Source organism: Chelonia mydas, chromosome 2, assembly GCF_015237465.2.
Source record: "Chelonia mydas isolate rCheMyd1 chromosome 2, rCheMyd1.pri.v2, whole genome shotgun sequence".
Classification (NCBI taxonomy): domain Eukaryota; kingdom Metazoa; phylum Chordata; order Testudines; family Cheloniidae; genus Chelonia; species Chelonia mydas.
Window position 1 is genome coordinate 168,033,978 of NC_057850.1, and position 21,727 is coordinate 168,055,704.

The window sequence follows — 21,727 nt, forward strand, 5'->3', positions numbered from 1 at the left end:
GCAGTGTAAAGGGCACCCCGGGCTAAAAGGCAGGGGTGATAAAGCTACTCACTAGCCTATATTGTACCCTGAGTATATCACAATGTTAACAAGTGTAAAGATGTGCAATTTTGTATTGTTTTTTAAGCTAACTAAAAGTGATGGTAACATTTCAAAAACAAGCTTCTTTTCTTTACATATTGATAAAGCATTAAGGCTCCAGCCTTCATACAGATGATAACAGAATGGGAAAATAAATATGTAGGTCAATCTCTGAAAGTAGTGGTAAAATTGCTGAAATAGAGGATTAATTGCCTCTTTATCTTTTTACTTTTATTTCTGCACTGTACTACTATGATGTGACTGTTTACTTATATAGATGATATAAATATTTTTGTCTTTCCATGCACAGCAGTAAAAAAGAAACACTGAGAATTCACACATTTGTTTCTTTTGCACTGTCTGTATTTCCTACAGCTTAAAGGGTTGAGAAACTTTAGATGGCAGTGCCAAATATATATGCAGAATGATGATATAGAGTGCCATTATGGTAAAAAATATATAGGGAAGAGACTGTTGGAGGCAATAAAGAGTACTTTTAAAAATATTCTTGTTCACACTGTTTGCAGTTACCGTGACACAGGAACATTTTGCAAACAATAATAAGAGCAAAGCAACCTGCTCATTTCTTCAAATTATACATTTTCAGTACTCTATATTTTAAATTAAACATGCCTTCTTAAAAGGAAGGGTGCATCTGCTCTTGGCTTCCAGATCAGGCTGATCACTGCTAGAAATGCAGAAAAAGTAGGAGCCACAACGGGTGCTGACAGCAGTCGTGTTAGTGCCGTTTTGGGATCCATGACTTAGAAAGCGATAGGATTGCATGGCCTGTTGGCCAGGAATAGGCAGAAACCAGAATTGCTAGGTGATGAAACAATGAAAAAAGTAAAATGAATTAGTCAACACTTGAGAAAAGAGCCTTTAATTACTATTAAAATCTAAGGACCAGATTGTGATGGCCTTGTACCTCGCATCATGAGTAGTCCCATTAATGTCCACTGTAGTATTTGTGGCTTGTAGTATGAGTAAAGGAATTTCAGCTTGACCCTAAGTAAACATAGGTAGGAAGAAAAATATGTTGAGTGGACTTACAGACGTTTTTACTTGTTAATTTCTCCTATTATACCTAAAATATTCTTGATGATTCTTCATAAGGCGAGCAGGAGATGGGCTGAGTGTAGGCCATCCCACACTGGCACACTTTCAGGGCCCTGGGCCAGGTCCCAGTGGAGCAGGAGGTCCTGGGTCCTCCTATCCACCCCAGATCCCTCCACACCTAGTCCTGCGATGGGCAGCAATAGGGACTTACTGACAAGGAAGCTGACCCAGATGAACCCCATTCAGGGGGTCCCTGACACATTGAACTAAAAGAGACTGGAGCACTAGGCCTGCTGGCTGAACAGACAACTCAGCTACAGCATGTTTTCTTTTCTCATTTAAAATGCATTGTGCTAGTTATGCATCTTAAAGCTCTGTGGAATTATTAGTGAGTAAATTAGAGTCACCCTTGTGGGAGTAGATGGAGAGATTGTCATTTAAAACCATGGATAAGAAAATAAGAGCTTAACTATTGCCTTGTGTGATGGGGCGCCTGCCCCACACTGAGCTCTAAGGGGTTAACAGAGCCCTTGGGAAGCGACCAATCAGGGAGGGACTGTGAGGATCAGCCAATCTGGGCTGGGCTGCCCCATATAAGAAGGGTTGCAGAGTAGAGCAGCTTTAGTCACTCCCTGGAGCTTGAGGAGGGAGGAAGAAAGACTGGCTGCCTTGCAGGCTGAAGACAGCAAGCACCCTGGACAGAGCAGTGCTGCAGGCAGAGATCTGGGAATCTAAAGGCAGCTCCTGGTGGGCTGCAGGAATCTGCAGGTTGAGGCCCTGAGGCAAGGGCAAAGAGGGTGCTGAGGCCATCGGGAAGTGGCCCAGGGAGATCTACATAGGAGTCGGAGGGGATGCAGCAAGTGGAGTCCATCGGGTCCCTGGGCCGGGACCCAGAGTAGTGGGCAGGCCTGGGTCTCCACCCTCTCTCACCTTCACCCCCCGCCCCAGTCATCACTGTGGAAGTGGCAGAACTCTGGACTTCAGTTGCCACTGAGGAAAGTGGCTGGACAAATATTGCAGAGTCCCCGGAAGGGGGAAACGCAGAGCATAGCATGGCCGGAGAGCTGTGTCACTGAAGAGGACGCCATGGTCCTGGGAATGATGTGGGTCCCAGAGCAGAAGTGATGGTGGAGAGGCACCAGTGAGAAGAGGGTGCACTAGTGAGAAGAGCTAATCCCCATGACAGCCAGCAGGAGGCACTGGAATGGTGAGTCATACCCTGTCACACTTTGGAAAAGGGGACATTATATGTTATGGCTGAGTGATTTAAAAGTTACTATCTCAATCAACCTGTGATGGACCAAAGCTACAAAATCTACATCAAGATTTTAAACTCCCACTCTGTGGTCATGTGTTTGTATGTGGTGTTTTTAATTTAATACAATCTCTAGATTAAACAGTATCCACCTGAGGAAAATACTAGCAATAAAAAGGGACAAATGAGGATCAATACAATTAATAGATTACTTTCCTCAGAGCTATTTCAGTGCCATGTATTTGAAGCAGATTAATAGACAGGCCTAGATTGTTTCAGTGAAGCAATTTGGATGGAGGATGATTCACCTTGAAAGTGAACAGAAAGACAAAGGGCCAGACACAGAGTTTGTGGTGGCAGATTCTGCTAAACAAAGCAACCCCAAAAATGGGAACTTCAGCAGGAGAGGGGGCCTGGCAAAGGAAAGTGCAAGCTACCCCAAATACATTGACACCAGTTCATATTCTACACTCTGTAAATATAGTGCTTGCTACTGGGGTATGCCTACACTGCAATTAAAAACCCAGGGCTGGCCCCAGTTCTCTGACTCAGGCTCATGAGGCTGCCGGGCTGTAAAATTGCTGTATAGACATACGTGTTCAGGCTCGGGTTGGAGCCTGAGTTCTGGGACCCCACGAAGGTTTACATAGCAATTTTTAGACCTGCGAGCCTGAGTTAGGTGACCTAGGCCAGCCACGGACATGCCCTGGGTCTTTTATTCCAATGTAAACACACCCTTAGAGGCCACGATTCAGCAAAGCTCTTACGCATGTGCTTAAAGTTAACTTCCGTGGCGCTATCATGTTTGGAAAAATGGGAGACTCTTTCACAAATATTTTGCCAAAAATGTGTCCGTTTTGTCAAAAACCTTCTAAATTGCGGGGGGGGGGGGGGGGGGGGCGGGGGGAATTGACTGACTCCAATTTTAACTCTTCCCACAAATGGAAGCAAATAGTAGGTCAAGTAAGTAAAACAAAATACTCAATAGATGTGTCCAAGGTTACACCGCATGTCTCAGCATTTTAAATAAGTAAAATTTATACAGTTCTTCATTTATTTATAATTAAGTATAAATACTTAATCTTTGGTGGAAAAGTTGTTAGAGTGTAGAGTGTATAACCTTGATTATTCATCAAGTTCCTCTTGTTGGTCTTTAACTGGTGGCTTGTTCCTTTAAATGGTATTAGTAACACAGTATTAAGGTAAATGCTAAAGGGACTGTCCAAATAAATTATAATAAAATCCACTTAGAATTTTAACATTACTCCATAGATTATTAAAGTTAAAAGAATATCTAATGTTTAATTTAGGTTCACTGTCTATTCTCCTTATTTCTTTCATTTCCCCCAACTTGGATAAAGGGCTGTGGGGGGGTGGGGAACAGTAAGTTATAGTTACTTAGTTCTCACTTTGTGTCTAATGCACTAGGACTAGAGCTGGCTGGGCAATTTTCAACAAAGCATTTTTTCTGCCAGAACATGTCAATTAATCAGAATTGAAATTTTCCACAGAAGTGTGTATCATTTTCTACAAAAGTTTTCTCAGGTCCAGGATGGAGGTGGAGAGAGAGAGAGAGAGACACCCAGGAATAGCTAATAGCCTGCCTGAGTTTCCCATGCTCTGAGTGGGTGCCCTAATCGCTGTGCAATAAAGTTAGTCTGTCTCTCTCTAGCCCCAACGAGCATTTTATTATTTATACAAAGGGGAACTGTTCCAACAGGGGTGGAAGAGGGGGAGGGGACAGATACTAACTCTATAACATAAAGATGTAGGAGACTCAGGTTCAAATGCCTTCTCAGAATCAGGCAAAATAGGGTTTGGCTCTCAATGTGAGCTCTGTGGAACAAATCCCTCCCTCCAGTGAGCAGTAGAACCAGTGGGATCTCTCTTTCTGCAGGATAGATGGGGTAGGAGAGAGGATTCTCAGAGCTGGTATAGGGGGATGTATCTTCTGAGTGCTATAGGGCTCAGCTCCATAGCAGTTCCCAGTGCCTTACAGAGAGCAGTGGGGAATCAAGGGTGGTCCATAGAAAGCCAGGGTCTGTAGATTAGTATTATTTATTTGTACTGAGACAGGGTGCCCCATTCATGGACCAGAGCTCTGGAACAAAGAAACAGTTCCTGCCCCAATGTGCTTACAGTCCTTCCACTGCCCTTGCTCCCTAAGGTGGCGGGTAAGTGCATGCCACTCAGAGGCTACTCTAGATTAAAGTAGTAATGTGTCCCCTGCCGCTCTGCTACATGTGGGGAGTGTTATGTTTGCAGCATGTGCACAGAGAATTTTGTTTAAAAACACAAATACTCTTGCTGGAAGGTTACAATGTAACACTACGTTGTTTTTAGAATTCAGAAGACCCCTGGGGCAGGGAGGAACAGCCTGCTTCCTAAAACAGAGAAGCACAACTCACCCCACCTTGCTTTAGTCTAGCAGTCTGCAAACAGAATGTGCTTGAACACTGTGCTATAGAGCCCCCTAGCGTGCGAGCAGGAGCAATGATACATGACAGGGTATTCTTCCCCTGTGTGCCTTTGTGGAGATCCGCATTGTGTTAGGCACTGCACATACACCTACTTGAAAACAGTTATTTGAGGCAGGAACTAACAGTCTAAATAGACAAGACAGGCAAAGATGAGAGAAAAGAAGTAATATTACTCCCCTGTGCCTCAGTCTCCGAATCGTAAAAAAAAAGTGGTTTGGTAAGGTCACACAGGAAGCTTATGGTAGATCCAGGAATTCAGTCCAGATCATCCGAGGCTTAGTCCAATGCCTTAACCACAAAAACACCATTCCTTTCTTCTTAAAGTGCTGCACAAGTTCATTACGTAGTACATAAATACAAACTTTGGAAAGCCTGTTGTGTGATTTACATAGTGAACCAAGCTTTAATGTCTTTATTTAACACCTCTTAATGTTTGCTACTGTGTCAAATGCAAATTAGCATCAAGCTGAAACTAACTACTGTTGGCTACACAACTATCTGAACTGAAACCAAGCAACCCAAAGGTCTACTGACCTCTGTCGCAACATTTTGTCAGCATAGGCTGAGATGAACAGATTTAAACTGAGAGTTGGCATAGGAAATATGTCCGGCAAAAGGAATGGAGAATTTAGTATTCAATTAGTTGTCTGAATCAATCAATTTGCTTGCATGAATGAACTTCATTTAAATGGCAGAGTTCAGGTCACATTAAAAGCACTAATGAGAGGCTCTGGGTAAATATAGAGAAGTTGTTTGTTAGTTTAGGGATGGTACCTATTTTATTTTCATGGTCTGAATTTTGAATAGTAAAATGATGGATAGGAAATCATTTAAAAACAAATCTTGTTTAGGTCTTTAGCTTGTGAAATAGCATCTGATTTAATAGAGCATCTTACGACATTCCAGGAGAAAACTCATTAAGGAAATTCAAGATCTGGGCAACAGAATGGCTTTGCATTCTGTCAGAAGGCGAGATGATGCACTGAATTGTCTTGAAAGCAGGTGTATTTCTTTCGTTGATTCTCTCAAAAACATTCTGGGCATTTTTATAGTTTTCTTCTTTCATTTCCATGATCAATCTATAATTAGTTTCAGGAAGCATGTTTTGTGTACCATTGTTTCTGGATAGTTTGTGAGGCTTCTTTGGAAGGCAACCTCCTCTTACTGTTGCTGTGAGACAGAGGAGGACTCTGGTCAGGAAGCTCATGCTCAGCTTTCATTTCAAGCTGTACGGACCCCCTCCATATATGTGAAAATGCAAGAAGTACAGAAAGGGGGGAAAGAGCTCAAGGATTTATTGCAAAATGTAACCAAACAGATCAAACAGACATCAACTTCTTGTGATATTCTATTGTGTATAATAATACGATTGAAATGTATGTATAACATTTATCAATCAGTATTTTAGACACCTCTTAAAAATATAACTAAACCTAGAGATGGGTGGCAGAAGCTATGCTTTGGTTTTGATTTTTTGCAATATGTTATCGGTTGGTTAGTTTTCATTTTGCAAAACCAAGGTGGTTCGATTCTAGGACCCGTTCTATATGTATCACTGAGTAGAGGGAGATTAGGATAAAAACCTCTCTAGCTCATGAAATCTAACAATAAACTATTAAACGTGGCCAACAAAAAACCCCAGAAAATAGATCTTTTTAGGGCGCCTTTTTAAATGAACCTCTCTGCTGAGCTGAGATGCTAAAGGGTTCCAATAAGATGCTGCTATAGCTGTAAAAATGAAGTTATAGAAAGTTTGTCACTAAAATATAACTACAATATTAGCACTATTAACTGTAAAGTGGTGATGTATTTACCTGGTTTAGGAAGAATGGGAAAACATTGATTCGAAATTTACACATGGAAAACACAGTGCAGGCTGTATCTTTGCAAAGGCAAAGAGCACTCGCTGAATAGTGTTGCAATGCATTCCATACTGTGGTATTTTAGATTGTGAATACTACTTCAACCAACACAGGCAGAGGTCTTTCAAGAACTGTTGCCTTGCAACCACAGTAGTGATGCAGTTACTCTTGGGAGGGTGCTGCTCTATAAAACTCACCTCGTGAATGATTTCTTAGCTGTGTTGACAGGCTCCAAGATCTGTAGGCCTTCCCATGATTGATCTCTGAAATGTGCTGGTTTGTGAGATGAGGAGCTTAGAGAGGGTAAAATTAGTAGGTATCATTAAGTACCTTGTGATCACACTGAAGGAAAAATGCAACTTGGATATCTTTGAAGGCCAAGATTGTCCAGTGGCTAGTAGAACATGGAAAATAATGGATTATTTGGTTCACTAGCAATTGGGGGGGTGGGAGATTCATTTCAAGTCAATCCAAAAATGATTTTTTCTTTAATTTTCAGTGAGTCAGAAAACATTTCAAGTTGAGTTGAATGAAATGTTTCATTTGGCCCAACTAGAAATATTTGCTTTTGTTAATGGCCTGAAATCAAAGGAGAACTAGCGTCACAGAGGAGGAGGAGGAAATTTGGTTACAATGACTAGTCATTAGGCCAGGGAAAAAGTGAGACTGATTCTATAGTTTGGTGGAAAGAGCTGCCCCATTGTAGGTGAGTGATTCAAGTTTGGGTCCCTGCTCCAGTGGCTAGGGCACTCTCCTGCAATGTAGGAGACCCAAGATCCTATCCCTTCTCCACATCAGCCAGAGGTAGAAATTGAATCTGGGTCTCCCATATCTCAGGTAAGTGCCTTCACCATTGAGCTAAAAGATAGAATGAGACCGCTGCTCCCATATATTCCTCCAGCTGGCTTGTGACTCCAGACTGAAAAATATCAAAATGGTTCACTAATGTCAAAACAAACCATTTTATTTCAACATTACAGCAACATTATAGTTTGTTTCAGAGTAACAGCCGTGTTAGTCTGTATTCGTAAAAAGAAAAGTGTACTTGTGGCACCTTAGAGACTAACCAGTTTATTTGAGCATGAGCTTTCGTGAGCTACAGCTCACTTCATCGGATGCATAGCATATCGTGGAAACTGCAGAAGACATTATATACACACAGAGATCATGAAACAAAACTTCCTCCCACCCCACTCCCCCGCTGGCAACAGCTTATCTAAAGTGATCATCAAGTAGAGCCATTTCCAGCACAAATCCAGGTTTTCTCACCCTTTCCCCCCCCCCCCCACACACACACACACACATACAAACTCACTCTCCTGCTGGCAACAGCCCATCCCCCTTTGAAACCCCTCTTTATAATGCGCATGATAATCAAGGTGGGTCACCTCCAGCACTAATCCAGGTTTTCTCACCCCCCCCCACACACACACACCCCTCCAAAAACCACACACACAAACTCATTTTCCTGCTGGCAACAGCTCATCTTACAATGTGCACAGCAATAATCCAAGTTTAACCAGAACGTATTACCAGCCAATTTCAGTTTGTTTGGTCAAAACTGTTTGGCAAACCCAGCACAAACTCATGAATAGTTTCGGGTTAACCAAAACTGCACTTTTCAGAGAATAAACTATTCACTTAAAAAAAAAAAGTGTCCAGCTCTAGTAACTAGTGAAAATTGACCAACTTAAATTTTGGATACTCCACTAGAGACAGATTAGAAAGGCGTGATTTTCAGCCAATGGTACTCCGTGGGCTCCTAAAAATTGAGGCACCCCAAATTACTAATCATTTTTTAAAATCTTGGCCTGAGTCTATAAACATGAAGGAGGACAAAAACTATGTGCCCTTGAATGCATAAGAGATGGAGCTTCTACAGTCCTTCCTATCCTTTGTTCTCCTTCCCTAGTTTTCCCTTCTCCAAAAAACTTCTCATCAGCATTACTCTTTACACTCCATTATTTTCTGCTGCTTAGTGTGTAGGCTAAGATTCAGTATCATACCATTTTAATATCTGCTCTGTCTGTAGATCTGGTCCTGTCTTCTTACATAATCACAATTTATAACTTGACTTCATTTTGCCTTGAAACAACTTGCAGTTTTCCCTGGGTACAGACTTCAGGATATCCTGAGAAGTGTGTTTGTAAAACGGCAAAGAAATGGCTGAGTTGTCTTGAGCAGAATCCAACTCCTGTTTAGCATCCCTCCCTTGCAGAAATTCCCATGGTAACAGCACTGGTGGTAACTTTGTAATACTTATAATTAACTTTAGGTAGCAAATACAGGCCTTTGAAAAGTCAGCAGTCCTATTCCCCTAACTATATTTAGGAAAGCTTTTTTGTTTGGTTTATTGTCAACCAAAGATTTTTCAGGCTAGAGTGACCAATAATAGAATTTGATTTTACTGCTTGGTAAGCAGATCATTTTAATTATTACACTCCAGAAACATGTAAAAAGATATCTATTTCCAGAATTTGTTATTTTTCTAAAAATTTTACTAAAATATCATTTTACCTTTGTACAGGAAGCTTTAAATCGGTTCATTCAGTAAAACTAGATAAACAGTTGTTTAAATGTGATTTCTTAAGACACCCTAATAGCCATTTTCCTGGTCTTAATTTAAACTGCCCTGAAATTTTTATAGTAATAAAATTGTCAGCATAAAAATAATCCTGAAGGAATTGTGTTTCTGCTGCTTGTATACTAGCATTAATAGACAGGTATAAAATGTTAGTAAAACCTTTTCAAAAATCACTAGTTACCCAGGGTCACTGTTTTTAAAAACTGTAAAGGAATATAACGAGCATCTTAATGATGAAATAGGCAATATGTCTATACAGGAGGCATGGAAGAGTGTATGGAATGTTACAGGTGAAAAATTTACATCTAATTTAGGGAAGTGAACTTCTGCCTTAATTTTCATGTCTGTTTGCTCTGCCATAACTGAGGAACTTCAGATGTGAAAACTGTGATTGTGTTAGTTTGAAGTCTCAGTACTTAGCTTGTGTGCTTATTCAGACATATCCTACCTACCTCTTTGGTCTTTGAAATTGGACTGAAATCTCAGAAGAATCAGTCTTTCTTTCAATTTCCATTATTGTTAGATTTTTGGACTTTGTCAGAAATAGCACAAGAACTAACTTTTTCAAAGGTTTTTAGTATTTTTGCCTCCAGCCAAATTCAGAAAGCGCCAAAGTGTGTGCTGCTTCTTTTTTGCTAAAAATAAACTCAATTTTTCAAACCACAAAGATCTATATTTGGTCAAAGTTTGAGAAAACGTTACATTTGATTCTTTTTGTTTTTATTTGAATTGGTGCCCCACGTTAAATGACCCTGTGGAAGTTTATGGCCCACATACAGCATGCAGTTTGAATGAAAAATGAACCAAGTTGAGCACAGTTTCAGACAATGTTTTTCTAGACTTTTATGCAACTGAAAGCTTTATTGCAGCTATCAATGAAGATACAGATTTTGAAATAAATCTGCTCAATATTTACCACTAATTGTCTCTGTCTATTCCAGGTTTTTCTACACAATAATAATAAAACCTTTAAGAATTAAGAAAAAATAATTGCCTTAGGCAAGATTTTCAAAAGTGAATGGAGAATTTGGGTGTCCACTTTGAGATACCTACAGGGCCTGATTTTCAGATGATGGGTGCTATGCTCGTTTTCTGAAAATTGGGCCCCTTTAAACGTGTGTCAAGTTGCACCAAAAACCTGAGGCAAAATCGCTAGTCACTTTTGAAAATCTTGGTCTCAGTTTACACATCTCTAAAGTGTAAACACCCAGATTTGGAAAGCACTTTGAGAACCTTGGACCAAAAGTAATACAAAAATGCTAAAGTTTAGTTATGTCATTATTTTAAAATATGCTTGGGAACACAGTCAAAAAGAAAAAATCTGCCTACTTGCTATTTACATATCTTTCAAATAAGGCAGATTTAAATATAAAATCCGCACTTGAGAACATCATGTAAACTGGTGACTCTCTATAGAGGATTATAAATCCATAAAACAGTGACTGGATTATTCTCGGCCACATAGGTAGCCATTTCATCTGTAACAGATGTATAGTAATATTGATAACGTTCTTCAGTTAAAAAGTCATGCAATTATAATTCAGTATGAAGTATTAATATAGATCAGAAATATTCTTGATCTGTTCCATAAAACCATATCTGAAAAAACCTCAATAGACTGGATATTGCTTTTTTTAAAAAAAAAGTGGAGTGCACCATTTGATTTCTTGTGGCATCCCTCTGATATGAAAGGCAAGTCAACTCTGGCTTCCTATTGAGGGATGCCACAGCTTACAAGATGGTTGTTTCTTATTCATAAATCCCATATATGGTATCCAAGTTGGCAAAATATCAGGAAGGTTTCTCCCCGACACTATGACCCTCTCTTTGCTGCTATACAGAGGCCATGAAAGCCCCACACTTAGATCAGGAGAAATTCCCCGAGTGCAACCACTGCATAGGGTCAACATAGGCAGCCAACACAAGCACCCTCAGCACAGGGGATGGATGGGAGGTGTCAAGAGGTGACACCTGGTAGTTCATACTGTTATGGAGGTTCTGGGCTGCTCCAGGATGCATAGTCGCCCATAGGCAGCCATGAAGCTATGCTAGGTGTCTCACTGGCCCTCAGAGCAGCTCACAATCCTGGGGGCATCAGGGTAGCTTAAAATAACCTCCACTCCTTCTTCCCTTGGGCTGTGCCTTTTAGAAAGAGATGAGCACCTACTATTGACTTCTTCATAGCAGCCACTAGACTCGTTCTGTGACTGGAAATTTCCATTCCTGTGTGTTATGCAGACCCAGATTCTACCACCCTTACTGACACTGAGAAGTATCTTACACTGCCAATAGTTCAATTGATTTAAATTGTGAAATCTTAAACAACCCTGAGAAGCAGCAATAACACAAGCTTCTGCTCTGCTGCTCACTGAGCATCAATCTTGACCTGGAGAGATCATCTTCAGAGGAGCTCAGTTGTCCATTCATTCCTTAGTCAATCTCCAAAATAAGTACAATAGTTTAACTGTTAGAGAATCCCCTGGAAATAAAAATCTTGGTCAGAAAGGTGCATTCTGCATTTTCCAACTAGTCCTAGTTTGTGAACATGTCCCATTCTAATACTGCCAAAGTCACAAGAGGACCCACCAAACATAATGGGCCCAATTTACCATTGATACTTCGTGTAGTCACTTACATTGATGCGCAAGGGTTGCACAGCACTACTATGCTGACTTGATAGTATTGTACCTGCACTGGTATCAATCCCCTACACATTGAGTAGTTAATGGCAAAGAAGGCCCAATAATGCATTCCCAGGGAAGAGTGATTTCCTGAGATTAAGGGAAAGTTAGTAACTCGGCAACTAAAATATTTGGACCCAGCTACTCAAAGGTTGTTAGCTAAATCTTATTGAAATCAATGGGAGTTAGGCACCTACATACTTTTGAGGATCTGGGCCTTGGTTTGTATTAGGACTGCCTCATAAATAGTGGGGAGTTCTGGTGGGGAAAAACTTGATTGTTTTTTTTTTTTTTGTTCTTCAGGTTTAGAACAGGAATAGATTCATTTATTTGAAACTTTTCACATTTTTTACTTTCTCTTTTCCCCCACCCCACTCTTTTTTTCAGTTTTGCCACTGAAAAAGGGGGCTAAGATGGAGGATGAGGAGAAGGATAAATTAAGACCAAAGACTCTTCCTTTTGGCGGTCTTCAAAAACAGTTTTGAAAAAAAAATACTTTGTCAAAAAATTGTTTTTAAAACAATTATTTTTAACAGAAACTTTAGTTTAAAAAATGTTGACCATGTTCAGTTTCTATCATGCCCTTGACCTCACTCAGATAAAATTAGTAGATAATTTTTTTTAAAAATCAAGTTGAACTCAGTGGTGGAACTTGGATGTATGCCTCAAGACTTTTCAAGCAATTCTCTGTAGTGGAGGGCAAAAGCCTTCTTTCTTTGATATTTTCTAACATGTTGCTCTATCCGCTCTCTTCCTCTCACATTTGTTGTTTTGTCTTTCCTTTAAATGTGTAATATCTCCCTCAGTCATGTGTGAAGGGCAGCCTCCATTCTTTTCGTTAGACACTCATTGGCCAAGTTTATCAAAGAATTGGACTGCCTGGTGCGTCCGCAGCACAGGAGGACCTAAGGTCTAAGGAAGCAAAAGAGAAACTAATCTTTCATTCGCCTCCCTTCATTCCCATACTATTTCATCCAGAGAGAAGTCAAGGGTTAGATTACAAGATACACCTGTATGCATTGGGAGTGAGGCCAAATTCAGAAATTTCAGAAAGGCAACGGAAAAGTTTCCTTAGAATTGTCTTAAGAGTAGCTGAGTTTGAATTATCTAAATTATGACAGACATTAAAGAAATGGAAGATTATCTAGAAAAATTCTAGTGCCATGGATTTCTTTTGAAATTTTTTTGTAGAACGGGACCGGTAATGAGGTCTACAAACTCCATTCTGAGCCTAGACAGAGGCGGGAGGAGAACCTCTCCTGTTTATAGGCTGACAACTTTGGGGACAGGCACTGACAGCTGCCACCAATAAAGGAAACAAGGCCCGCTATAAAGGAAGGAGTACAGAGAGGGAAGGGGAGGCAGAAATGCCTGGGACAGCAAAGGGGAGACAGCTCTTCACCGGCTGCCTCCAAGAAAGTAACCAAGTGACTGAAGCAGATTGCAAGCCCTAAAATTGAAGGGCTGCTTGCCTTAATTAAAGGTGATGGCTCTGGTATTGAATTGGTTGAAGACAAGCTAAGGAGGGTTAGCCAGGAGAAGCTGGGCCCTCTCTAAAGGCCACACCAAGAGACCATGAGAAGCCCAACATTTGTAGGCTATGGGCGAAAACAATAGAATAGGTAGATTTTTTGACCAAATTACTTATTTAGATTACTATATATTTACCACTATATAACTCTCATATGCGTCACTGCCTTTGCCCACTGAGTCTAATTATGAGGGATGTTCATTGGTACAACTCACATGTTAACACACGGAGTCGTAATCTAAAGTAGCTTCCACCTAGCTTTAATGTAAATACAGTCACTCCTTCCATCCTTTTGACAGCTAAATGACATCCACTTAAACTCCCTTATATATAAGTGGGGAAGCAGGTCTAAGCATGTCAATTCTACCAGGGATAACTTGGATTTCATTACACATTACCTCTGAATTTGGCCATAGTCTTCACACATCTTTACCGTGTCTTGGACCACATATGGAGGACACTAGGAACAGCAATCTCTTCTTATGATGGTTCTCTAAGCCAAAACTCCTCCAGCTGTCCAGATATATTCCCTAACGTCTGCAGTATCCTAAACAGTTGACCAGTGTTTGTGTGCTGTTAAACAGCTACCACCTTCATCGCTGTTCATTGGTGGGCAAAAGGCTTCCGACCCATCATTTGTGAAGTCATTTGGGTACCTTCTGAATGGAAGGCTCACATGGGCATTATAGGAACAGCTCTAGGACAGCAGTGCAGAGTTTTTGCTATAGTTAGAGTTTCGAGGAAAGTAAAAGCCACAAAATTAGCAACATGAGACACTCCAAGCCAAAAAAAATGGGATACAGAAACCCATTTAGCATATCTACATTTTTCCCATATTTGTCTGGAATGCACATATGATAGCTTCATAGGATGAGCTCAGAAAAATCAATACTCTAAATGAAATATCATTGGAATCCTCTTCTCATTTCAGCTCTGGCTGGAGTGAGGAGTGGTAATGTATCCATAAATAATGTTTAGCTTCAATCTCTTTTACTCTCGTTCCAAACAAATGAGCAATTTTTGAAAAGCAACTGTAGAAGATGCACTTTTGCCTCTTCATCAAAAACGTATAAAAATGATATATATTGCAGTATTTAATGCAATGTATTACAAACTTTCATGGTGATCCAATACAGATGCCTCTTTTCTCTGTGGCACCGACCTTCAAAAGTGATGATGTGAAAAGCCCCAGATTTTATGACAGCTTAACTCAGAATACATTACAGCTTCTATATTAATATGTATTTCAAGCTCTGCTATAAACTTCGGATATGAAGAGAAACTCTGTACCCTGTGTTCTGCTATAAACTTTAAATATGAAGAAAAAATGTTCATGTGGAAAGAAGCAGGTTTTGACAATATTTATGTGCAATAATATTTCCTCTTTCTCTTTGTCTAGCAAATGCATAGCTCTTTTTGGGAGTTCCATAAATTTTACATTTGCTGGAGATGTAACTCTAATAATCAGCGATATAAGGAACACAAGTAAAGAGATATATACATGGTACAGCATTATGGAGATCCATGAGTCACTCCATACTTACAGTTACAAGCCCAGTTTTTACCCAGATAGTTTAAATGGGGAGAGAGGGAGGAGCACGGGGAACTGACATCAACAACATTTTTGTGATCTTTGCTTTGTCAATGGTAGGAGTTCAACTTAAATTTAATTTCAATTACATTTAATTTCATCTAAAATGATCAAACCATTATTTTCAGCTGTAGAATTTTAAATGTGATCCTTGTTTGAAATTTGGATTAAAATGTTTTTGGAATCCCTGTAACACCAAAATTTCTTGCCTCTTGCACTTGTCTTTCAGTATAAAACAATTTTCATAAAACATCTTGCATAGCCTAACTAAAAAAATCTAAAGAATTATTAGCATTTTTCATTTTTAATGCTTCTGAGTTCCCAGTGCTTAAACATAAAGATCATATTTTTAAAAATGCTCAGTGTACAAAATATTCAATGTGAGCAGTTTCAATAGGGCAAATTCTGAATTTTGTTGCATTTGACAAGGAAAACGCTTCTTAAGCTAAGTGTACTCCTGCAAAAGTTGAACTGTGGCAAATAAATCTTTACTTCTTAAGAACCAATCCAGCAAAGCTCTTCAATACAATCTTAATTTTAAGCACATGAATAGCATCAATGAAGCAACTCATGTGTTTAAAGTTAAGCATGGGTTTAAGTGCTCTCTTAAAAAGGGCCTTCATTGTTCCTACTCTCCATGTGCTCCATGAGGCTAGTCTTCTCCCCACACAAAATTAAATTTGATGAAACTGGATCACATTCCCTCTCAGCAGATTTGTTCCATGCAGTGCTTGTAAGAACTTTAAGGACCACCATGGAATTTAGAAACACAGTAGCCCCAGTCTTTGTGGTGCCCCTACCATGGTTCAGGAGCCCCCCTATCTGAGGACATTGCAGGGGCATTAGCAATCTTCACCAGCCCTGGATGAACAGAGTAATTATTTCTTTGCAAACCTCCATCACCACAGCACCAAGAGTTGATGTGCCAACAACCTGATTAGCCACAGACCTGTAGCAGTCTGGGACAGTCACTTTCCAGATGGCAATCACAACCCACTTTTGGACTGGTATGGCCTCCCTCATCTCTGTGTCCAGGCACTGAAGGATTAGGGCATGTTGCACACACAACTTCATGCAGAAATTCTGGACCCACTGCTGGTCATCCCAGGTCTGCATAACAATGTGATCCCACCACTCTGTACTTGTGATCCTGCTTCGGAACCATTGGTCAGCATAGGCAGATTCCCCAGCTATTAAATCTTCATAAGTTATCTTCACTCCACCATGTCTGTGATCTTAGCAAGACACACCTTTGCTTTCCCAGGGTAACAAACAGCTACTGCTCCCAGCCATGTCCCATGCCCTTCATGTGCCTCCTTTTTCCTCTTCTAAGTGTGACTTGCATTAGCAACTGCTGGAATAGGTCATTATCCAGAGTAGGTCCATGCCTTGCCACCTATGGTTTAACTTTACAAAATTGGTGAGCTAAGAGCACTTCTGCACAGGGGCTCAGGAAGGACAAGCAAGTTCTCCCACAATATGCAGTGAATGACTTCATTGCGCAGTGCAGCTTGTGCAGAACTCAGAGCTATGGGCTGTCTAGCAAAAGTCCAGCTCAGGACACGGTATAGTAGAGCCCCAGTGTGGATGCACATACACAGCTCTGGCACAAATAGGGCTTTGAAGCAGGGATGTTCTAGTTGGACTAGCCAAGCCCAGGTTCACTCTGCAGTGAATACCTACTCTAATCCTTTCAGGAGCCTTGCAGGAAATTTTAAAGCCATAGGTCTTTTTGCAGTATGTAGAGTCTGTAAGGCTGGAATCAGTCATAAAATCTTCCCAGACCATAAAGCTCATGAGCATTAAACTCAGTAAGTGATTAAAATAGTTCAGAATATAGACTGCTGCATATAACACTTTATGCATTGAAGTGCAAAAAATATTAGTATGAAACAATGGTCATACTTAAAGTGATCCATTCTAAGCCCTGTTTTTAGCTCCCCGTTACAGAGTGAGCTGGCCCTTTAAGGGGGGCGGAGGGGTTGGGGCTCAGTCTCACCTCTGCCAGTTTTAGCTTGCCTTCCCAGGTGAAGGGAATGAGTACAGGTCTCATGAGAGAGGGAGCTTGTGACTAAGAACCAAGCCTCCTGGGAGAGACAAGGGCAGCTTGTGCTCAGTAAGAGGAAATCCTAGAAAAAGCAATGTTCTACTAAAAAGGTGGAATCTGAATAGGAAAGTTCCAGCAAGAAGTTATAGGATGAATAACTAGGAAGAGGTCCTGGAACGGAAAGACCGAGCAGGTTGGATTATGGTGCAGGCAGCTCAATTGGTTTCAAATCTCAGGTTCAGAATTCCCCATGTACGATGTTATAATCTCATGTTCAAAACAAGACAGCCTTGCCTAGGCAAAAGTTATTAAATAGGTCAATCCTAAACAAAGGAATGGGTGTTTACTACATACTTATAAACAGGTTCCTGAAGACAACAGGAAATGGCAGGAAAAAGAACAATTTGCATTTCAGCAACCACAAGTATGGGGAGAAGGAGTCTGATGATGAAGAAAGCTCTATGGTGTATGTTGCCTTTGTCACAGTCAGTATTCCCTCTAGTTTTTCCCATCCCTGGGTGGAATGAATTTTTTTATGTGCACCAATGGAGGTGATGTGTGGCGGGGGTGGGGCTGAGGGATTTGGAGTGTGGGAGAGGGCTCAGGCCTGGGGCAGAGTGTTGGGGTGCGGTGGAGTGGGGGTTCCAGCTGGGGATGCAAGCTTTGGGGTGGGGCTAGGGATGAAGGGTTTGGGGTGCAGGCTGCCCTGGAGATGCAGCGGGGAGAAAGGACTCCCTTCAGCCCTCTCTTGCTCAGGGCCGGGTGAGAGGCACTTCTCCACAGCCGCAGCAGCTCTGGCTGGGCTGGGAGGGAGAGGGCTCTCCCCACCTGCACAACCACTCAGCTTAAAGGGAACTCAGATCACTGTTGAATAAACTTTACTTAAGGGATATCCTACAGAAGAATTCACTTCAAAGGTTCACTGGACTATAAAAGAAAGGGGCAGAAACCCCAAGTTACGTCTTTCATAAGAAGACAAAGGCACAAGCACCTTTGGACCTCTGGAAGAGATCCTGATCAAGGAGAGGGTCAGTCACCATCTTGCTGGAAGACTGTGAGTGAAAGAGGTTATCTTGAACAAAGCCTTGAACCAAAACTTGTTAGATTAAGTTTTAGACTTCTAGATTTTTTTTTACTTTTTTTGCTTGTAACTATCTTTAACTTTCTGATACTTCAACTCGCTCTGTTTAAACTTATTTTACTATTAATCTAAACCAACAGTGCTGTGTTTGTAATAAAGTGAATGTTCCTTAAAGGAGCAAAGGAACCATATTATTTCTCTGAACACTCTAGGAGACAGCTGGACATTACAGAGCACACAGTTTTGGGAAAATTCTGGAATGAGGAGTGTACCAGGGTCACCCTGCAAATAATAATCAGATTTTGTGTAAGCTATCGAGGAGCTGTAGACAGGCTATTGGAGTCAGAGCTACTGACCAAGGGCTATCTAGCATACAGACACTCGGGGTATGACCTGAGGCCGTTTGGGAGCAGCCAAGGTTGGGAACTGCAACAGCAAAGCATTGTGAGGCACTGGAGTTCACAGGGCAGGTGGTGACACAACCCCTCACTGGTCTGGATTGCATCCCAGCATGTGACAGTGGGCCAGCCACAGGTGTTTAATTGCAGTGTAGACTTACCCATTAATATTTGGCACAATTATGGCACTTTATAGCTGGCAGTGCAGAAGGACAAGAAGAAATGGCTGTCAACATTGTGCAAATCTCAAATTGTTAGAGGCAGCATGCTCTTGCAGTAAGGAACAGCCTCTACCTAGGTATGTTAGTAGAGATTCTTGAAAGTGGGGCGCATTCAGCAACTGACATTTAAGGCAACTGAGTAACTTTCCTTGACTTGCATTAGATATTGTTTATATGAATTGCTGCAGGAATATCTTACAAATCTAAGGAGATGTAAAAGTACCATAAGCTCCCATTGACACATGCAGTTTATTTTTATTTTAACTGAATGTGAAACTAAGGTGACTGTGGTCATTTGTCTCCTTAGCACAAAGCCACATAGCAGTCTCTACACAGTCGAGACTATGAAATGTATCAACGACATTCCTAATGTGTCCCACTGCATAGTATTGATGGTAGGCACCAAGAGGTGCCAGATATTTAACACATGAAGATTGATGGTTACTGTCAGATTTATAGGGTAAACTATGCTTTGCACCCCTATGCAGACCGGCTCATGTGCACCTCTCAGGTGCTAAGCTTGGATTCATTCACTTCTCTGAAAGCTGCAATTCAGCCACTCTGAGCTTGGATTGTGGTTTGCAGTCCCCCTGTTTTCCCACCAATGCTCTTCTGGGAGGACCACCTGGGTTTTCCCCTGACAGGAAACTTCCTTTCTTGAGATGAGAGCACTACCTGACTTACAGAGCCTCAAAACAGCTTTTTCAAAACTAACAGCTTATTCAGCCAAAGATACATAACAAGTGGAGAAGAGGGTTAAAACAACAAAAGGCCTGGGTCTAACACCTATCCCTTCCTGATAAGGTCCACTTCGCCCAGGTTCCCTGGTTTCTGGGCTGGGAGGCTGTGCTGCTGTATTCTCTGTCTCTCTGTGTGTCTCCTTGTCAGTATCTCCCCTCAAGCAGAAGCTAGCAACTTTCTTCTCCCTCCCCCTGCAGCCGGGTTTCTGCATGGGGTGCTTTTAACAGTTTATGCCCCTTTTGTGCTCTAAGTTCTGACCTTGGCAAACCATCTGTGTAATTCCATTTGGGGCCTGGAAACAGCACCTTCCCAACTATTGGCACAGCCATTGTTTCCTTACCCGCTCTGACCCTTGTTTCATTTTCTCCTTGTTCTTCCTAGCAGCCCCTTTGGTTTAACTCCATCCAGTCAGATAGATAAGATCAAGCAGGTAAACTGAGGTGCATATAATCATACAAAATAGAGATCTCCCTCAATCTCCTTGGGCACAAAATGAAACCATTGCTCTAATCCAACACAAAGGCAATTGCCCTGTGGGAAACTTGCTCCCCTTTGGAAGATACTGTTTGTTGTCACACTCAGTGGAGAAAGCAGGTCTAAAAGTATAGAACCTCTCAACAGCCAATCCCCATTCTAGATGCAACGAATTATCCATGTCACTGGGACCTGCTCATACTTCTTTCCTGCCCAACTATGACTGCTTTTAGGGGTCTGTCATAGGGAACACCTCCTGCGGGCCACAGCATGGCAGGCACACCTGCCTCAGTTTGCCTTTTCAGAGTCCATAGTAGCAAGGCTGTTCTCTAGTGCATCCATATGTTTTTGTTACCAGAATACAGCTTAAAACAGTCCATAATCAAAATTCCAAATAATTCCATTCACCGCCCCCAGTGCAAATAGTCATTAAGATCACCTAACAACTTGTCCCAGCATGATGCATATGCCATATACCAGTGCCTTCAGCCACTCCCAGTGTCTGTCCTCCCTCGCCTTGTACTAGGACAGCCACCCCAGTCCTTCAAGTGGAGTACAACCTTGCCCACCTCAGAAGGAACCCCCACTCCCCCATCTCTACTGGGGAGCCTCCTTGCCAAAGGAGCATCCATCATTCCCAGGCACCCTCTAATAGTTCCTCTGGGTCCAGCTCTCTGGCCCTGGTATCAGTGAGTACGCTCCTCTTTTGCTTCCCTACCTTCAGCCTTCTCTAGACCTGCATTGGGGACACCAGCCAGCTCTTACTGATCTTCAGCTTTCTCACAGGAAACACCCTGTGCCTCCTTCCAGGACTCCTGAAGTCCACTGGTCTTTGGTAGCTCTCACCTACCTTTCCTGACTGAAGCAATTTGCTCTGACTCACTGGGTTCTCCCTCTCACTGTGTCTCTCCTGACTGATCCAGGCATTCCTGACTCACTAGGTCTCTCTTGATCCTTTGCATACCCCAAGTGCTGCCTCACCTGCTTAACTTGCCAAATGGGAGCACTTGTCCAGGGACACAGGCCCTACTTCAGATACTGCAGCCAGCCTCCTGTGACAGGTTCCACTGACTACCTTTATACCCTCCAGTGACATCTTGCACCCACTATCTACCAGGCAGACTTTCCACCACAGGGGCCCACAGTCCAGGGTCTGCTGGCAGAAATGAAGCAAATCCATTGTGTGGTGCTCTAATCATAGAAATGTAGAGCTGGAAGGGACCGCGGAGGTTAGCTAGTCCAGCCCCCTGAGCTGAGGAAGGACCAAATATATCTAAGTTACAAGAAACCACGTCCCAAACTCTAGCAAGTCTAACACTACATGATGGATATGATCTTTCTTAGGACAACAGAGTATGAATCTCAGCACTCTAACTCTATGAACTTTGTCCATGAATCAGAAGGGTTTGGGTTTTTTTCTAATTTTTTACTTTTACAAGACCTGTAGCCAAGATGGGACCAAACCTCAGATTGCAACACTCTCAGCCCTGGTCTACACTAGGTCGAATTTAGCAGCGTTAAATCGATGTAAACCTGCACCCGTCCACATGATGAAGCCCTTTATTTCGACTTAAAGGGCTCTTAAAATCGATTTCCTTACTCCACCCCTGACAAGTGGATTAGTGCTTAAATCGGCCTTGC